Source organism: Agelaius tricolor, unplaced genomic scaffold, assembly GCF_023055355.1.
Source record: "Agelaius tricolor isolate 1412-34295 unplaced genomic scaffold, bAgeTri1.0.p SCAF_74, whole genome shotgun sequence".
Classification (NCBI taxonomy): Eukaryota; Metazoa; Chordata; class Aves; order Passeriformes; family Icteridae; genus Agelaius; species Agelaius tricolor.
The window spans coordinates 846,259-861,651 of NW_027269334.1; the positions used below are offsets into that span (position 1 = coordinate 846,259).

The 15,393-nt window shown below is 42.4% G+C and overlaps 1 protein-coding gene across 3 annotated transcripts in view; it reads right to left on the reverse strand.

Annotated features, from left to right (window-relative positions):
* KCNA5 (potassium voltage-gated channel subfamily A member 5) overlaps positions 1-15,393 on the reverse strand; it is a 198,906-nt gene that overhangs the window by 117,410 nt on the left and 66,103 nt on the right. The window lies entirely within an intron of this gene.

Sequence of the window (15,393 nt, forward strand, 5' to 3'; positions counted from 1 at the left end):
CTTTGCTAAGGGACAGATCTCCCCAGTTTCCCACTTAATTGATTGATTTTCAGGCAATTGCAATTGTGACTGTTATCTGCTCAAATTATTGATTAGAATATCTGAACTTTGTGATACATTTGTATGATTTTATAGACTAGGAGGTAATTGAAAAAGTAATAGTTACTTTCAGAGATGTTTTTCACCATTTTGAATTGTCTTGGGCTTCTAGGAAAAGATCAGCAGAACAAGAGAGGCTGGGTTCAAAGCTTTTTCACCTCCCAAGAACAGCCTCAAGTACCTACAGAGCTGTTCTGAGCTACCATCACTCATCAGCCTTGCTGAGACTTGTCACCAGCAGAGCTCAAAGCAGCCTTTCTGAAAACTTCCAGGGAACTTCAGCGCAAATCCTGTTCATTTTGCCAGAACAAGTGAAGTGTAGAATGTATCAAGTAGGCTTGTTTCACCCTCTGAATAAGATTATGAGAAGGGGAAAGTTCATTTGAGAAGTAAATAGGACTACAAAACACAAAAAGTTCATTTTTTGTAAGGGAGGGGGTTCTTTGTTTAATGCAAATGTGGCTATAACTGTGTTTAAGACCTTTGGCTAAATTATTATCCTTTTAAATAATTCCAGACAACAAAACTACAAATTAAGAACCCTTTTGTACCAGATAAAGCCACCTTCCTCAGGTCTGTGAGCCAATCCACTACCATACCTGGAGCCAAGTACCAAAGCTGAATATGAAACTGGGAAATACTCAGGAGGACCTGCAAGACTTGAGCCAAAGAATGGAAGAGCGCTTGGGAAGGCTTGAAAAAAAGCTGGAGATATCCTGAGGGTCTAAATTATTTTAATGGCTAGAGACAGGCACCTCCTGAAAGTAAAAATTCTCCATAGAGTGCTGAACACAAGAGACCTTTAGGGAGGGAGATTGGTTTGAGGAGCTGGAAGTCTGATATGTCAAATCACACAGAGAAAAACAAAAGGAAACCCCACAGTTATCAAACCAAGCACAGATAGTTCCTCTCAGGCCACAACATTGACACTTCACTGTAACAAAACACTTAATCCTGTGAGTAAGGATTAGGACTGCACAGGCCCTGTCCAGAGAATTTGTTGCTACAGATTGTTTAAAATTAATCGATTTCCTTTCATCAATACTCTATGAGAATGATTTGTTTTGCTCCATACACCTAAATTTTGCTAGGAAAGGTTAGGTTGTACCAAGTAAACGCAACTAAATTGTAATAACTTGGGGAAAGGTTTTCACTGGAACTGTGATTTAAAGAATTTTTTCTTCTTTGCTAAGAATGAAAAATGTTTGGTTTAAAATACTGTTCCTGACAATATAAAGGACTTGTGAGGCCTTGATGGATATCTTGGTTGTTCCATGTACCTATATCCTTATAAAAGAATGGGGATACCTGGCTGAACTGAGTGTGCACATATCCCCACAACCTGTTCCTATACACAGCCAGAGCCTGGACACTGAAGTCCTTCCTCCTCCCCTTCAAATAAAAAATGAGGGACAACAAAAGATTTCCAAACACAAAAATTATGGGTTTTGTTTAACTGTTCCAACAAACCTGTAACAGAATGCAACTATTTGAATAAGGAAAAGTTGTTTCTTTCCACCTAGTGCAAAGCCTGATTTCAGATCTGCCCTTGGCATGTCAAGGTCCCTTGTCCCTTTTCCTGTTCTGGTTTAACCCCACCCAGCAGCCACTCACTCACCCTTTCACCACAGGAATCAGGAAGAGGATCAGAAAGGTAGAAGTGAGAAAATTAATGGGTTGAGACAAAGACAGTTCAACAGGAAGAGCAAAAGCTGTGTGCACAAATAAACTAAAACAAAGAATTCTTTCACCACTCCCCATGAGCAGGCAGATGTTAAGCCACCTCCAGGAGGGCAGGGGTCTATCACACATATTTGGGAAGTGTGGTGGTTTGACAGGAAATGTGTTTTTTGGGATGCTGTGTTTTTGGCCAATGGATATTCAGACTTTAATATTGGCATTTAACCTGGCCATTGGGACATGGACACGCCTCTGAGAACACGGGGTGAAAAGCAGAGCTCTCCCCTGGGAGGGCTCTCTTGGGTTTCCGGCGGGAAAGAGTTCGGGTCTCTCCCCCGGCCCAGCTGCTGGCTGGGCAGGGGGAGGGGAGAAGCCATGTGGCCGGGAGAGGTAGGCCTGAGCCCCGGGGTGGAAGGGTGGAAGAGAGAAAGAGAGAGAGAGACACCGGGAGCCATCGGGCAGCCCCCCCTGAGAGACAGAGAGAGAGAGAGAAAGAGCCGCTGCCTGAGACTGTAACCTTGAAGCTTGATAAACATGGGCCTGTGCCGGCAGCACGGCTGGGACGGAGAAGAGGGGGGGGTTCAGCCGGCCGCTTGTAGGAGCTTTTAACCCCTTTTTGGAAAATGAGAACTTTACAGAACATTGACCTTTCCTAGAAGATAGAGTGGAAGATGAAAAAGGAAATGGGCCAGTGTGAGAGAGGTCTGGGCAAGTGAGAGATAGTAGAAGAATAGAGAAGAATCCTAGTGGGAAGAGATGATGGAGTAGCTTTTGCTGGACTCTTTTTGTATAGCCATGGACAGAACCAAGAGGGTTCAGTGTATGGACAGACCCAAGTTCCTTGTGACACAGAGACTGCATTCTAGGGGGAGGCAATGGCCTCAGAACCAAGAGGGTTCAGTGTTGATGCCCCTCGGCCCCAGGGGGTGAAAAAATATGGGGGGGACAGGTGTCCCAAAGGAGAGATTGTGGGGACAGGTGTCCCAAAGGAGAGACTGTGCCTTTTTGGATCGGGACAGAGCATCCTTAAAAAGACAACCCTAGAAGCAGCTCTGGTCCGTGTTCAGTGGTGAGAGCACTGGACATGAAAAGGAAGAGGTCACGACGGCAGATGTTCTCCGGGCGGTGCCACGAGTGACACGGAAACACACGAGGCTTCGACTGTGTTTCCAGGGGAAGCCCATGGCACAAGAAGGACTCCTCTCCTCTTGATGAACTGAAGATTGATTGTCTAAAAGGTGCTGCTGGACCGAGAGTTGGTGATTTGAGGATCAAATGTATTGTGTTGAAATTTGGTGGGGGGAGGAGGAAATGCATTTGTGAAGTTTTCATTTTCCCAGTGTGTGTGTTTCATTTTATCTGTAGTTGTAGAGTAGTTAATAAAGTTCTAGTTCTTTTTTTTTTCCCTAAGTAAGAGCCTGCTTTGCTTATTCCTGGTCACATCTCACAGCAGAAACCAGGGAGAAGGTATTTTCATGGGGGCACTGGCATTGTGCCAGTGTTAAACCATGACAGGAAGACAAAAAGCCATCACCCCAAACATTTCCACCTTCCTCCTTCTCCCTCCCTTTTATATACTGAGCATGATGTCAGCTGGTCTGAAATGTCCTTTGGTCAGCTGGAATCACCTGTCCTGGCTGTGTCTCCTACCAAATCCCCAAGCACCCCCAACTTCCTTCATCAGCCTGACAGTAGGAAAAGAAGAAAAGGCCTTGGCTCTGCACAATCCCTGCCGAGCAATAACAAAAACATTTCTGTATTATCCCCTCTGTTTTCAGCACAAATCCAAACCACAGCCCCATTCCAGCCACTGGGAATAAGATTAACCCTACCCCAGCTAAAACCAGCAATCTTGCTTTCCAAAATCACAGAATAAAACACAAAGTTTACTGGAGGGATGAAACACCTCTCCTGTGAGGAAAGGCTGAGAGAATTGGGATTGCTGAGCCTGGAGAAGGGAAGGCTTTGGGGTGACCTCATTGTGGCACTCGCTGAAGGGACCCCACAGGAAAGATGGAGAGAGGGTCTTGACAAGGGCCTGAAGTGACAGGACAAGGGGCAATGGCTTCACACTGACAGAGAGGAGGTTTAGATTGGATATTGGGAAGAAATTCATCCACCAGACCAGGTTGCTCAGAGCCCCATCTAACTTGACCTGGAACCCCCCTTCCAGGGATGGGGCAGACACAGCTGCTCTGGGCAACTTGTGCCAGGGCCTCCCCACCCTCACAGGGAACAATTTCTTTCCAATATCCAACATAAACCTGCTCTCTGTCAGTGTGAAGCCATTCCCCCTTGTCCTGTCACTACAGTTCCTGATGAAAAGTTCGTCTCCAGCTTCCTTGGAGGCCCCTTCAGATACCAGAAGGCTGCTCTGAGCTCTCCATGCAGTGGCCTTGCTACCCAAGTGTGGGCAGCACTCAACACCCGCAAGACATCAATGTAAGACTGATTTGTAAAGAAGCTTGAAATCTCCATATTCCCTGCATTTCTCCGGGAAAAAAAAAAATTAAAAAAGGGTATCATTTTTTCCAAAAGCTCCAAACACACATAATTAACCTTTAGAGAAATCCATAGCATTTATATGGGGTAAAATTAAAAAACACATCATTCATGTGATTAATGTGTCCTTCTTGCCTTGTCCCACTCCTGCTTCCTCCTGTCATGTGTCCAACAATACTTACACCTAATTATTATTGGCCTATTACTCTTAGTAGACCACAGTATTTCTGAAGAACTCCAAGACAACTAAATAATTACATCTCCTTTGGGTAAGATGCAACTCAAAATGTAACTTTTTCAAGTGTGTAGTCACCATACTTTTCCTTCAAGCAGAAGTTACTCATTACAATTCCTTGTATATTACACCGGTGTTACACAGTACCTAGGAGCCCTAGGTGAGGCTTATTAAGAGAAAAACCACACATTTAACTGGTACAAAGGAGGGTTGGAAACCAAGCCCCTGTGCCTGTACATGTCCTCAGCTGCTCTCAGGGTTTGCCATCTTTAAGTCACAACCACGATGGCTCTTTGGATTCCTGAGATTGGAACTTGGCAAAAAAGCAGCTGAGGTGGTTTGGTTTTTTTTTTTTTCTGCAGGAGATGTAATCTCTCCAGCCTGTCTCCCAGGCAAACCTCACAAATGAACCGTGTCCAGCCATATGTAGAGAAAGGCAGAGTTTTGAGGGTGACAATCTCTGAAATGAGCTGGTAATTGTGGCCCATTGTCAGGGGCAGACACCACACAGGCATTTTGTGCACTTCTGCATTCTTGGTTCTGAGCCAAACAACTGCTGGGAAAAGCCAGATAACAACCATGGCCTGCTGGGGGCTGAGATGCAGTCTGGTACAAGTGCCTGGCAGCCTGGACATATTAAATGGGAAAAGAAGCCATCACTAAGCTCCAAAGCGAGAAAACAATTCCCATTAGGCCTAATAAAAGATGAAGAACTTAAAGGTCTACCAGAACAAATGAATTAGATAATGAAACTCTGGAACTAGATCAAAACTAGCAGGGGGAGGAAGGGGAAAAGAGCAGAACTGAGATCAAATAGCAGCTGTGGGATGCAAATCAGACAGAATATCCTCCAGTCAGGCCCAGAATGAGGCAGCATCTGGCAGAAGGAGGCAGAAGGGCAGTGGGAAACCAGGAGAGAAGGAATGCAGAGTTTGGGAAAGCTGGCTGGATGACATAGCATAGCAGAGAGTCAGACACCAATGCATCCAGCCCATTTAGGAAACAGAAATCCAAACTTTCCACCAGAGGAGGAAGACAAGGAAAAGAAAGGCAAGAACCAATGAAATGTGAATCAACAAGACAACACCAGGAAGCAAGGCTGGATATGCTGTTAATATTCTGTGGGACAATATTTACACCCAGAAAGATCAATGTTTTATAGTGAATTACAACAAACATGGCATGCTGTAAATAGGAACTGATTTCCCTCAGAGTGTCATATTTGTTGTTGCAGTGTCTTTTAGGCTAATTCCTTTCCCATTAGCCAGTTTTGGGTAATTTCCATTACCCAGTTTTCCATTACCATTTCCCAGTTTTGTGGGAAAGCATCTAGGATCTGTTGTGCCCAGAAGTGCCCCTGATGAGGGGAAGAGTCACAGGTCACATGTTCAGGAATTATTTACCAAAGAGAGATGTGATCCCAGTTTCTTGAAGATACTCAGGTACCTCTTCAGGTGCATGACAGAACCTCTTTCACAGGCTAGGCTTTCTAAATCCCATGAATATTTTAGGGAAATTAAGGCTGAGAGTGGTTAAATATTTTTCACTAGGACTTCAGATAACAAACTACCTAAATCCTATTTAAAATTCTAATGCAAGGGTTTACTGAGATGCCAATATGTTCTGTCTTTCTAACACTGGTGGGATAGATTGAACTTTTACACTTCTGCAAGGAGTTATCTGTGTGTTCAGGATGAGACAGAATAATCTTTAAACAGGATTTCCTGAGTCAATGAAGTTAACGCAGTCACAGCACAACAGCTGACATCATCCTTTCCCTTTCTCTCTAATTTCTCTCTGCCTATTTTTGTCCAAAATCATCAGAAGAATAGAAGATAGCAGGAGAAAGAAAGGCATCCTGTCCTATCACAGCAGAAATGAGATGATTGGCCTGAGATCACAAATGAAAACCCTTGCAGTGAAAATTTTAAACAAGTAAAATTCAGGGTTTGTAGCAAATACAGGTTTATTTTATTCTGCTCCATTGATCCCAGTAATATTTATCTGAAGTATCATATTTTTTCTATTCCTTGTTTCAAATAAAGTTACTTATTTGAATCAAATAAGCACTATTCAGAAATGAAGGTGGAATATGATTTTATGTTTAATGCCAGAATTTTGTTCTTCCATAGACTGAAAATTGAGAGTTCCAGCTAAAAGGATCAAAAGAAAAATGAAGCAGCTGGTGAAAGAGGACAAAGTGTCTGCGTCAAGAGCTAAAGAATGTGGCCTTCAGGAGACAAGCATTTAAATGAGAATTTAAAGCTTCAGAGCACTAAACGCTAGAGCACTTTACTTTCAAAGCAAAAGAAACCATACCTGTCATGTTACAGAATAAGATGTTTTGCAAAATAAGCAATTGGACAATGGGCGTAGGTGGTACTGATTAATTATTTGTATCTGTACTTTACTTATCCTTTGTTATCAGTCTGTACAAATGCTGAAGGTCAATAACCTGTATCACAGGCTGGAAAAAAAAAAGAGATAAAATTAATATAAAAATGGGTATAATGAAGGGCATGGTGTGTACACTGAGTAAATGGAATCTCAGCAGTGAGGTCCGAGTTCCCACAATTTTCCTGCACATTCACTGTCATTTCAGCATCAGACTGTTGCAACTTCCTCTTATATTTGACACATCACAGCCTGGATACATGAGCTAGAATCACACTTACATCTCCTACATATAGAAAGAAAACATTCCAAATGTCAGGATATATATATACACTCTAAATTGTCCTTTTTATGGTAGCAGCTCATGTCTCTTACCATCACCTTTTTGTGGCATGAGACACAGTGTATATTCTCATTGATTTAGTGTTGGAGATAAGACTTGTGTAATCTTCACTTCTTCATCTGCCACTGTCTCCTTGCAGGGTCTTAAGTCACATGTTTCCCTTGGTGCCTCAGCTTGTCCATCCAAAGAAATCAGTGGAACAAGGAAATGTGCAACAAACACAACAGAGGCATTTCAGAAGTAAGGAGAGAATGTTCACTCATGAGCTGGAGCAGTCCAGCATTAAATAGAAAGTTCTGCAACAGAAGATCTTGCTCACAAAACAGGGGTGTAAAAGACAGGTACAGTAAATAATTATGTGTGGTGGAAAATCTGATTAGGAAGGACACTTGATAAGTTACTAAGGGACTTGGCTGATATGTCCTCCCTCATCAAGAAGAAATTCTGCTACCACATCAAAGTACTTAAGCACTGTCCTTGAAGGAAGAACTGGGTTCTCTCAGTGCTTTGTTATGCTTATTTCCTTTTCCTTCATGTGGAAATATGCCTTCCTTCCACTTAGAGCTTCCTGAGGGCTGTGAACTTGAGTCAGAGCAAAAACTGTTGCAAAGAGCACAGTCTTTCCAGCAGAAAAGCACCAGCACATTTTGTACAATCACATATCCTAAAGGACATATTAAATTTGGTGTTAAAGCTCTGAGAAATCTATCTCTGACTGAGAGAAGAGAACCACTTTTGCCATGCCAAAATTGCAGGAGAACTACAGTGATAAGTATTCCTTTTGTTTTGTTGTTGGTTTAGAGACTCCCAATAATTGAATGAATATATCCTTTCCTTACCTCCTTTGACCACCTTTGCTTCAGCATCGAGTCCTAGTGAAGACCTAAAGTGTAACAACATCACAAAAAAAGAGAGAGAAAGTCTGGGGTAGGAGGAGGAGAAGAAAAGGCAGGTGTGGCTTGACAAGCGATGAGGAAAGAGGCTTTCAGGATACAGAGACTCAGGACAGCTAAGCTGACCCTGTATCCCTGAGAAACAGGGAAATCCCACACCAGGCAGGGAAAAGCATTGCTGAGCCACTGGAGCACACAGGAGCGAGCAGCAGGCACACTGGCATTTCAGAACAGGCAGGCTGAAGTCATGAGAATGTGAAACACCATCTGAGAGCAGGCATTCTATACCAAATGCAAGGAAATCTCCATGGAATCAGCTCGGAGGCATGTCAGGAGCATGACCAACAGGGCTGGCCGGAGTTCAAAAGGCTCCGCAAAAAGCCTCCAAGTGTTGTCTCACAAGTCAGTGTTCATTAGAATTCCATGATTCCCACCCACCCCTTTAATCCTGAAGAGGTGGCCTCTAGCACCTACCAAGGTCACAAGAGCTCTGCATCATGATTCCCTTGGGAAGGGCTAGCTTGACAGACAAAACCAAAACCACCACCTGCTTGCTGAAGGTGGTGCTACAAATCAGTGCTGGACCCTACAGGGGTCTTTAACTATTTTAACTGAGAGTTAAGTTTAACTACTAACGGAGAGTTCTCTCAGTGTTGTACAACAAGGAGAGTTGTTCATTCTTTCCTGTTACCAGAATATTGTCACTGGGCAGCCTTCACAAACCAGTTGAAGTAAATTAACTGAACCAGAAAAGTGGCCCTGGCAGCATCAGGAGCACAGCAAATCACTGAGTGCTTTACAGCCCCCATTTGATAAGTAGGGTGATTAAAGCATTATACAAATGAGAGGCAAAACAAGTTGCTGGGCACAGCTCAACTGCAAGCAAGGCTTTCTGAGCAGGTGGCATGGTATCAGATAAGACAAGGGAACAAGTAAGTCAATATGTAAGGCTAGATCTCCATAATCCATCCTAAAAGTGCTAGAATACCCTTCCCAAGGCCTGGATCCCCATTCCTTCTTAATAGCAAATTCTTGCATTGCTAACACTTTTAGAATAAGCTTCACAGCACAGCGTGTTTCTCCTAAAATGCTGGGCACTAATATAAAAAATGCCACGTCACAAATTCAGCTTCTCCTGAATAAGCAGTAACTTTACACAGGAGAGCCCCACAATTTTGAATAATTGCTTGAGACAAGAGCTGAATGAAAATTGAAAGCAACTCCTTCTCAGGAGAAATAACTAAATAAACCTTTGAATACTCTCTTCATTCTCAGGCTGTAGGAAACTTTAAAAAGTGAGAGACTGGAAAGGAACATTCACCTCCAGCAAAAGCAACCACTGGTGGATTCCAGAAATATGTATTTAATTAACTCTTTTCCCTGGAGTTAAAAAAAGCTTTCAGAGTATGAAGCCATAACCAGAGACTAAAAAAAGACATCTTCCACTCAACACTAATGCCCAAGGCTTTATCTATACTAATATAACCTTTGATTTTCAAAAATGCTTTTGGACAAACAAGTCCTGCTAACTTATTGGGAGAGTATGACATGTACCAAATTCAATTCCCTGGATGTCCAACCCTCATAACTCAGCCAAAGATGCTCTGGTGCAAGACCCTGAGCATTCACCCCTTCCTGGTGCTTCCTGTTTCAAACAAGAATGTTTTCTTAGGTACAGTGCTCTTAACTCCTGCTAATCAAAAGGACCTTAAAAGATCACTCTGAAGAAAAATAAAAACCACACAAACAAAATAGATAATAAAACTGGATTTGAATATGGAAAAGATGAGATTAACTACATACAGAGCCTGAAGTAGTTACCCTACAAATTGTTGCTTCATGAACTGTCATTGCTGCTGATGTTTTGCTTCTGACAGAAAGGGCATTGAAAAAATGAAGTGGTGTCAGTAGAACAGTTCAGCAATGATTTTAAAGGCAAATACAGCCACATGGTCAGATTCAGGCGCAACTGGAGATGTTTTCTATATTTTGGAGATGGGCCAGGGTACCAGGACTGTGGTAAATATTTCCAGAGGGATAAAATTCACAATTGAATTGAATTGAAATATCAAGCAAATGAGGGACTGCAGTGTATAGATCCAAACCTTTTCCAGGCACCTCTTACAGGGAGGATCAGCCATCCATGTAGACAATGCAGGGACATGGAAGGACTGGGATGGACCCTCAAGCAGGAAGGTTGCCAATATTTTGAGAAGCCAGCACAGGATCTGTCCTTTCTCTGCTCAAGCTGCTGTGTGCCTAGGCCTGTTAGTGCACGAGCACTAAAGTCACTGCACATTTTTTTGGGACAAGGAGGAATAAAACTATTACAACACTACAGGAGATTGCTGGTTGTGGAGTGGCAGCCTTCTGTAAACACAGAGAGACAGGATCTACCCTTCAGGATTGCACACATGGGATTTAGTGACTTTTGGTCATTTTTGACACCTTGTGTCATTCAAACATACATTGCTTTGAAATCAAGGAAGGAGCTTTCTCAGATGTCTTACTGCCCAGCCACAAGTTCCAGGTTCATTGCTGAGCATGGCTTCACAGCACAAGTTACAAAGAAAGTCAAAGCAGGTGTCTGGAGATTCATCCCTTTCCTGCCTTAATGACCCCAATTCTCTCACCCCTCACAATGACACCACAGTTACTCCAATTGCCCTTCTATCTGTACAAAAATATTTTCTTTTCCTCAGCCATGTTGGAGGCTGCCATTTGCATGATTCACCTGTTCTCAGCTCATCCTAGCTCCAGCAGTACTGTTTTTCCTGAGATTGGCAGTGTACAGAGATCTAGCTGTGCATAACTATCAGCAGACACAGTCTGGCAGCTAGAAAAGAGCTATAAAATCCAAAATGTCCTGTTCTTCTCCAGCAAAAGGGGCAAAAAGAGAAAAAACATCTATTTATGGCTTCCAACTGAAAAGGTCAATGAAAATAATCCCATTTGCTTTCACGGATTTTGGAGGAGATCCACAGATTTTTATTTTTAGGTATGAAAGGATCTATTGCTGGTTGCTTAAAATACACCATGACTGACTCCTCATCCACGGGACAATGTTTCTCCCTTGCCTTTGTTGCTCTTTGATAATCAAAGGTCCTTTTGGATTTTTTTTTTTTCCCAGAACACTCTTGTTTTCCCCACCACACACTAAATACTTTGTTTAGAGAGGTTTTTTGGAACAACATTTCTTCCCCTTCTCCAAGGAAAAAGGCTTCAGTGTCCCTTTAGAGAGCCCTCCCTTGTGTGACTGAGCAGCTGAGCCTTTACCCATCCTCTGGCCACATTTCTGAGTGTCAGACAATCACAGAATCATGGAATCTTCAAGGCTCGAAAAGACCTCCAAGATCATCAAGTCCAACCTTATTCACAGAATACAGCAGCAGTAATGTGCTCTGCAAACCACAATGTCTAAAAAAATTTGCTGCCTTGCTCAGATTGCTCACTGACAGGAATCTCCTTGGATTTCTGGGCTGGATCAAACCCACCAGGTCATTTGCACTCCAAACAACTGAGAGCCTGTTTTCTTTTCATTAGCTGTTCCAGGAATTTGTTTTGTACTGCAAACAACACAGACAACACACGTTATCCAAAAATCTCTTCCCATATGGAAGAATGTACTTTTCCATTCCAGTGTAAATAAGGTGCTGCTGTGGGAAGTCCCCCGAGGCTTTAAATCTAATCCATATTCTGCCCACTGGGGTTATTTGGCCAAATAGAAATTAGACACCCTGGGACATGAGCCCCCAGGACATCTCAGTAACAACTGAAAGGATTTAAAGATTTGTCATAATTATGGTGGGCAATAAATAGCTGAGCAGAGTGGCAGATTTCTGTGGGATAGGGAGCGACCCCATTGGGAGCTGCCCATGATTATGTGCCCTATTCTTCCCCTTTTCAGCCTGAGCTTTTATGTGCACCAAGAAATTTTATGAATCAAATACCCTGTTTTGATTAAAACTGCACAAAAAGTGAAAACACAGTTTATCCTAAATTCATTTATTCCATTCTGGTGAAAACAGATAAACCAAATATTAAAAAAAAAAATATAAAAATATTATACAATGCACCAGGGTCTTATGACTGGAGTAAAAATATCTTCAAGCATCCTTCCAACTGAATTGTGCTGTTTATGCTGTTAGCAGAGACAAGTGTTTAGTTTCCATGCTACTCAGGGTCTGTGGATCAGCCTCATTTTCAACAGTGGCTATCATTCTTAAGGAAATATTTCTTTCTTGTACTGCCAAGCTGAAGTCAAACCAGCCTTCCAGCACTTCAGTATGTAAAAATGTGTATTTATTCTCCCATACACTTTCTGTCAGACTGCATTCCTACAGCCTGAGAAAACAGTGCACAAGCTAAATAAAAGATAACACAAAAATAATTTCATAATGAACTATTAAAAATCTTTTACACTGGCAACTACAGTGAAGAATTCCCTTTCAATAAGAGTATCAACTCCTTTTCTTATTAAAGAAGTTCTGAGCTCTAACCAATATTTCCTTGAGTTTTGAGTTGTGTTTTGCTCCTGATGGAGGGATCAGAGATGCAGTTATGAGTGAGCAATTCTTGACAGCTTTCAGGGATCTCAGATACAAGTCAAGGGAGATAATTGAGTCTGCTCTGAAAGGTGATAGGACAGCTGGATGTTACACAGAAAAAAAAAATGCTCTGATTAAATGAGGACATCTGGTCAGCTTCCTGTGGGAAATTATTCTAATTTTAATACCAATAAAAGCAATCCAATATATCTAGAAGGTTGACCCTTTAAAGAGCCAGACACTGAGCGTTGAAGGCTGGGGGTCATCTCAAAAGGAGATCAGTAGCAAAAGTCACTGCCAAGGCCAGGGAGTAAGACATGATCCCAGCAAAATCCTGCTTGCAGGATTCAATTTTTAATGATGTCCCGATCTATCTAATTTTATGGGCACTGCACTCACAACACCGAGAGGCTGCCAAGGTCCCACTACTTGGTGGGACATTTAAGGAGAAAACAGCAATTCCATAGGGACTGATACTGCAACATTTCCTTTCAATAGGATAGTATTGATGGTGTTGCTTCTTTATAACATGGATGACCCTGGCTTCCTGCTTCCTGCTCCCACTGGGAAGTCCTCAGCAGTACTTGGAACTTCATCCAAAAATAGATTACACTGTAATTATATTATTTATATTTATGCCAGAACTGCTTAGAATGAAGGGAGTGTTAGAGAAGATTGGCTGTAATCGCCTGCTATTGGCATTGTTAATTATTATTGAGTGGCTGTAGTCCACAATAAGAGAAGTCATGTGAAAACAAGAAAAATCAACAGGAAAGTTAGTCAAGAGGAAGAGCTGTTCTTTCTAGCACACAGACACGACAACAAGGCACATTATGAACTGGAGCCATCTCATACTGCCTGTGGGTGCCCTGCCAGTACTCAGAGCAAAAATAGGACTCATAACACCAACATCTGACTTTCAAGACTCAAGGCTGCAAAGGCTTCTGCTGGCAGCTGCAAAAAAGATACAGAAATAAATATAAATATATAGCTGAAACAGAGGGGAAAACAAAGGAGAGTCTCAAGGACACTGAAGTACTCCTCATGCCTGGGAGAAAAACTACGTATTTTGAAGAGGAACTTTCTGGATTGTTGTAGAGCTGCAGAACTATCACCACTTACTAGCACCAGAGATATCCAGACAGAAGAGAGAGGCGATCCCTCCTTCAAAAAATAGAAGCATGGGCACATGCAAGTGAACAGATGGGAAAGGACTGTCAGGGTCTGTGCCTGCTGTCAGGATCAATCCAGCTAAATATCTTTATAAAACAAAATAAAACAAAACACCACCACACCACCCCCCCACCTCCCCCCCCCCGCCCCCAAAAGAACAAACAAATAAAACCCAAACAAATAAAAATAAGCTCCTTTCTGGAGCTATACTTTTATCCCAGGTTGTAGGAAAAGAAATGTCACAATGTGGTGACCAGCAGGGACATTGGGTCTTCTTAACTCAGAAACACAGAAACATGAAAATTCTCAGAAGCATGGAGCCACTGATTGAAAAATCAAATCCATAAGGAGAATGGACACAGGAAAATGTCCACAGAGCCCCCTACATAAACAAGCACAGCAAAGCAGCACGACAGGACTCTGGCTTAATTTCATGCCCTACATGTCCCATGTCCATCACCCAACTCTTCAACACCCCCCAAATCCCAAGTGTCCTGCTCAGAAACACAGGTCAGATTCTATCCCTGCTGGGCCAGTCCAAGTGACCCACGGAGGGCAGAACCTCCAGGGAACAAAGAGAGGGCCTTTGAACATCTGTGGGGTAGGAAAATAAGGAAATAAGTTTTCTAAAGGTAATAATTCCTTAGGGAATCTTTTAAACTTGTGTTCCCCCAGAGAGGTTTGGAGGCAAATAATCCCAAACCACATCTTCTGGCAAGACACCAGTTTGTTAGGTAAATAATTTTGCCTCAAAATTCCTTAGCACAAATTTATCACTGGGAATGGGAAGGATGAGAGCTAGCACTCACTGAGCAAAAGTTCAAATCTTTGGTTTCTTTCAGGGGGTGACATTCATCTGCATAAAACAAAGTATCTTGATATTGTGCATTGGGATTAGAGGACTATCACCATGATCTAAAGACAGAGCTGGGTAATTTTATATTTCATGTACTTCCCAGGAGCCCTCAGAGACTCTGGAGATGGAAAACCAATATAGCAGATACTTTGTGACTAACAAAGAGCAGAGACAAACAGCCCCCCAGAGCACACTGAATTCCTGATAAGAGGCAATTAATGCAGAAGGAACTTGGGGAACAGGCAGGGATTTTGAAGAGAGACACTACAAAAGAAACACATCTCAAATAAAAAGGGTATCAAACTCAAAGTGATTGTGAGAAGCAGGTAAGGCTCAAAAACTTGCTGAATTACATTAGTAACATGATCTGAAGGATGAGTTGCCAAGTCCGGTCAATGTGCTCAGGAAATATGGCCCTGCTTTTTATTCACATTCCTCCCATCCTTTCACAGATGAAAAGGGAACAGAAGGTATGACACCAACACCTGAGTAACATAAACAGGCTGAACAAGCTGCATCCCCCCCTCCAACAATCCTGATCTGAAAGGACAGTGAAAAATTAGGGCTCATATTTGCAACCAGTGCGCTCAGAATATCCATCACCATGGATGGAATGAAAAGACAGCAAATACTCCTGATATAGATCCTCCTTCTTCACCTCCAGAGGATAA